Genomic DNA, 6,109 nt, shown 5'->3' with positions numbered 1-6,109 from the left:
TTCCTATGCCAATAAAGAACATGTCATCAACTTATAAGGAAACAACAAGGAAATGATCACCATGATATTTAAAATATATGCAATGACCAATTTTGGATCTCAAAATTCCCAATCTCAGCATATATGTATCTATTTTATGGTACCACATCCTAGGATATTGTTTTAAACCATATAAGGATTTTTTCAACTTACAAACCAAATGACTTTTACCTTTCACAACATAGTGCTCTGGCTATGTCATAAATTTCTTCCTCCAAATCTTCATGAAGGAAAACTATTTTCACATCCATATGCTCAATCTCTAGATCATAAGAAACTACAATAAAAATAAAAAATTGAATGGATGTCATTTTTGCTACAGGGGGAAAAATTTCACCATAATCAACTCCTGCAACTGGGAGTAACCTTTTGTAACCAATTATGTATCGTTCCTTTTAAGAGCTACCATCTCCTCATCCATGAATATATTCCAAGACTCTGAATCATTCACACCAAGATACTCTTATGTTGATCTCAGTTCATCATATTAGCATTTAAGGAAACCATGCATCTCCAATCATTAGGAGAATAACCATACCTTTTAGGTAGTTTTCTTTATCGAGTAGACCTTCAAACAATCTTAGGGTTAGGTTCAAGTTCCCCTTCTTGCTCTAATGATTCTAAGCTCGTAGAGATCTCCTCAACTTCTTGTCTTTCGAAGGGTCTCGATTTAACTTTCTTAGGTGTAGTAGGTAGTTGAATCACATCTTTCTTCTTTCCATTTATTTTGGCTGCACTGAAATGGAAGAAGGCTTAGTTTCTTTTAAAATAACTATTCTTGAATAAAATACCTTTTGTGCAAGAAGATCCCAAAGTTTGTATCCTTTCACACTAACTATATCCAATGAGTATGCTTTTAACATATTTTTAATCCAATTTTGTCTACTTCTCCCTTGGCACATGAGCATATGCCCAACAACAAAAAACTCTCAGATATCTAAGTGAAGGCTTATGATTCGACCACATTTCCATTGCCATCTTATTTATAAAAGATGAATTAGGAGGCTTGTTTATTAGGTAGTAGACAATGAATACAACTTCATCCTATAACTTTTGTTCTAGTCCAACACCACTCAACATACTCCCAATCTTCTCCATCAAGGTCTTGTTCATTCTTTAGGAAACTCCATTCTATTATGGAGAATACATAGTTGTCTTCTATCTCTTAATAGCACAATCTTTACAGAATGCATCAAAATCATTGGATTAATATTCACTACCATTATTTATTCTTAAACATTTTATCTTCTTTCCAGACTATGACTCAACCATTTCTTTAAATTCTTTGAAACAACTAAAACTTTAGATTTACTCTTAAGAAAATAAACCCACATTCTTCTATTGAAATCATTGATGAAAGAAACATAATAGACTAATCTACTAATAGAGGGAACATCAACTAGACCAAATATATCTGAATGGATTAGATCCAAAGTACACGAAGACTTATGAGAACTTGAGCAAACATGAAAGTAGTTTTGTTTACCACATATGTAATGCTCACAAAAATAAAACTCAAGATTGTAGTTATTCAACCCATCAACTAGATTCCTATTTTTCAAGGTTTGTAGACCCTTCTCAACTATATGGACAAGTCTTTGGTACCATAACATCATTTTCTCTGTAGACAACTTTGATTCACTAGACATAACACCCTTGGGTACCCAAAATCCATGACCATTTGTTGAAAAAGAAATTTCCCCTTTTCCAATAGAGTAGCCTTTCTTACAATATTATCAAGAAGTACTATTGCACTCAAGTGTGCATGCATCAAGTTGGACAATGTAGCCAATATTCTTCCTTTTTCTATCACCATAGAACCACTTGACATTTTTACACCCACTTCAAAAAATTGTACATATACACCTTCATCTATTAACTTGCTAACAAATGATTTTTTTTCTTTCTAGTCTTGGGATATGAAAGACACCATAAATTTTTCTAATTCCACCATAAGAAAACTTTACATTAACACTTCCATGATAAATAATATCAAGAAATTAACTATCATCCAAATACACCTTACCACCATCAAAATTTTCATACTTACTAAACTAGCTTCTATTAGGATTCATGCGGAAAGATGTACCTGAGTCTATCAACCATGCATTGTCACCTGCATGACTAGTTAAGGATATAATAAAGGCATCTCCCTCTTCCTTCTCAAAATTAGATTAGAATATTTCTTCTTCTTCTTCTTCTTTGTAGTCCTTTCTAAAGTGATCAATTTTTCCATAGTTCCAACAAATTGCCTTGGACTTACTAGGGGATTTTGATCTCCCCCTATTTTGGGACTTAGAATGACCATGCTACTTTTTGTTCTTTCCTCTTTGTATTGTTCTTACTTGAACACTCTAAGTCTCTTTGGCATTTATAGATACCTTCCTTATCATCTCCTCAGAAAGTAGAGAACCAACATCGTCCATCTTCAAGATGACTGCGATGGTCGATATGGCCATACAAAGGCTGCAATACTTGGCACCCTTTTTCTTCATCCATTAGTACCTCTATTAAGGTTAGTTGAGTCACCAACATATTAAATCTTTCTGAATGCTCAAATATTCATTCACCTTCTTCCATTCTCAAGGAATATAACTTCTTCCTCAAGAAATCTTATTCACAAGTGATTTTTCTTGATATATTTCACTTTGCTTCTTCCAAAACTTCTTCATAGTATATTCTTCATGGAAATTTATCACAATTGAGTCTGCAAGACACAATCTTATGAGACTTTTAGCTTTTCTATTCATTAAATCATATTGTGCAACTAAAGTTAGAACAATAGGCCTCACAATATTTTTATCTACTACTTCCCATAGATCTCGATCAATCAACAAATATTCCATCGTCAACCTCCACATCTCAAAGTTTGTGCCAAAAAACCTCTCCACATCAATCCTCCATGACACTCTTACCATCTTTACTATCCTACAATATAGAAAATGAAATACTCTACACAAGCTCCCACTCAAACCTTGATTAGCTCAAAAAATCCCATACCCAACAAATAGATGCAAAACTGGCCAGACTCTAATACCCCTTGTGAGGAAGGAAAGACACACAAAATTTCTTCCTATGCTAATATTGAGAGGACAATTATGTAAATTCCAAAGTAACTATTACAAACAATTCAAGAGGAAAACAACTATATAAACAAAATAACAATAAACACATAACACACAGATTTATCATGGGGAAACCCTCAGAGGAGAAAAACCCCACACTATAAGCTTGTATAATGTATTGTAAAATCAATGGAGATTATAACACACTTGCAATGAATTTTTTTACAAGAGAATTACCTCAACTTAATCCAAGAGGAGATTCACAAGCATCCTTCTAGCACTCGATCTTGCAAAAAAAAACTCAATGCTCAAACTCCTACTCAAGCCCTCCTTTTATAGGCTTCTCACGACTTGGAAAGCACTTGTGGTTTTACAATACCATGTGCAACACCTCCTTGACACATTTTTCACATGCATGACTTGTGTTGCCCAAGATAGACATGAATCAGGTAAAAAATAACGTCTCACATCCAAACTCTTATCCTCTATTTTTGACCCTCTAAATGTTATGACAAGTGTCATATAACATCTAAAAATGGCCTCCTATATTATACTATGGACATTCCATCTTTTGAAAATTCATTTTACCTTTTCCAAGGCACCAACATGTGGAAAATTTCCCAACTACTTTTGGAACTGTCTAGAAAAAATTTGCAAGGTTGAGACACATGTTTTCTCAATAGAGGTGACCAAGTTTTCGGTATTAGAAGATGGTTTCTTTCCCCTTCTCTTGTTATGCTATCTCTCCTCTTGAATCAAAAATATTTTGATTTACCACAAACTCTAAGGTTTTCTTAGGTGGTTAAGGTTTATTTTTCTTATTGAGCTAGACAAAAATGGTAAAGAGAATATTTTCAAGGTGATGCTTCAAAGGATATTCTAAATCTTGCTATTAATTTAATTATTGTTAAGTCTTCTAAGGGGGATATTCCTTTGGAAAGTTTGAAATGAGTTACAAGATTTATTGCATTAGTAATTGCTAATTTGGTTGTTGATTTTGAGCCTATAGTTTTTACTATCACCGTTCTTGATGTGGATATTCTTTTAGATAGGTTAAAATATTATTTCATGAGGTAATCCTAATATTATCCTTCCTTTGCAAGAATTTGATGCTACTTGTGATTGGTTAGAACAACATACCTTTATAGGACATTTTGTGGGTAGGACTCCTCCTAAAGCTATGCTCTGAGAATGGGTTAACAAGAGCTAGACTCATGGAGTCCGCCTTGATGCTATGCAAAATTGTATTTTTTTAAAATTTTAATTTTCCAATCTGTCTTAGGCAGACGGGGTTTTTAACAATGGCCCTCGGTCATTGTGTTCCTCCCTGCTGGTTTTTCAAAGATGGTTGAGAGACATCAATGTCTCTAACATAAAGAAGAATGGACTATTGTTGGGTGCAAGGGAAAGACTCCCTTAGCTCCTAAAAAATCATATGCAACTATCATTTTGATTCCTCCTATTTTGACAGGAGTGTAAACCCCAACCATTGTAGGGTCAACACGATTTTTTCCAGAATCAAACCCTATTGTTTCTTAGGTTTCAAACTTAGGTAGTTCATAGGGGATCAAGGAGGCCGCAAGAGCTACCACTTCTATTGTGGTTCACACTCCTTTTGTTGCATCCTCCATTATGACTCAGAATGTGCGATGTTCTCGCAGTCCTCCCAGACATGCTAAGAAACCAAAGGGGCAACAACAGGCTATCAATCCAGAGGAGTTTCCTTCTGGCTTCAACCAAGTTTCAAGTTTCTTGCAAAATAGTTTCTCCTCTCTCGAGGACAAGGAAGATATGGAAGAGTTTTCATGAATTTTTTTATCATGAAATATGCGAGGTCTTAAAAACCTCTCCAAAAATTACTACATCAGGGATACCCATAATAGACTTGATAATTTAGATTTTCTTTGCATACAAGAGGTTAAAATTTCTGGTTTCATGCTTTCCTCTACTTATCGCCTCATTTGGCCGAATGGCATTATGTTTTCCTCTCAACATGAAACTAGTAGAGGTGGTGTAGTTACTCTTCTATCACCTCGTCTTCATTCTACTATTATTTTGCATGGTTTTGATCCCATTTATAGAATAATTTGGATTTTAATTTCTATCAACAATCATTCCTTTGGAGTAGTTAATGTTTATGCTTCCAATGATGTTATGGAAATATCTCAATTTTGGGGCTAGATGGATGACAACTTGCCTCCAACTACTTGGGTTATGTGTGGTGATTTCAATATGGTTGAGTTGGCCTTTGACAAAGATAACATTTTTCCTTTTCACTGGATAGCTGGGGAAAGTGAAGCCCAGTACTACATGCATAATAAATTGGCCCTTTATGATCCCAATACTAACTGCCACCAACATAGTGGGGTCTGACACACTTGGTCTAACTTTTGAGCTGGCTCTGACTGCATTTTAAAATGTCTTGATCATGCCATGATTACTACACAATATTTTTTCTCCTTTTCTGAGGATCAAGATTTACCTATCATTCCTTTGCTAGATGTGATATTATCAGACCACTATCCCATTTATTTTACCATTTCTTGGCACATAGTTGTCCAATGAGCTGTTAGGAGACAATTTTTCCTCAATATGTTGGTGCTGATGCATGCTTCCACTATTACTCATATCCTACATGTCTAGAATTTGGAGCCACATCCATATTCTTAGACAGGTTGGATTTAATGGTGGAATGATGTTGTTACTAGAACTGCTAGATTTCTGCGCATCTATGGGTGGCAATTGGTAGTTTTTAGGTGGCGATCTTATGAATCCACTACCATGGCTCTCAAGAAAGCTTCTAAAACTCATACCCTTAACCCTTTTGATGTGGATTTGCAAATCTAGCTTGCTAAGCTTCATCATGATAAATAGATTGCGGATACTTATGCTGCTTGAGGAGCCCAAATCAAAGCTCGCCTCCATTGGTTGGAGGTTAGTGATAAGGCTTCTAAATAATTCTTCTAGGCTCTTAGAGCTCGTTATACCAATTTTGGGATTAAAAA

This window comes from Cupressus sempervirens, chromosome 1 (genome assembly GCF_028749045.1).
Source record: "Cupressus sempervirens isolate cs-2001-9-10 chromosome 1, ASM2874904v1, whole genome shotgun sequence".
NCBI classification, from domain to species: domain Eukaryota; kingdom Viridiplantae; phylum Streptophyta; class Pinopsida; order Cupressales; family Cupressaceae; genus Cupressus; species Cupressus sempervirens.
Note: the sequence above shows the minus strand (reverse complement) of the source record.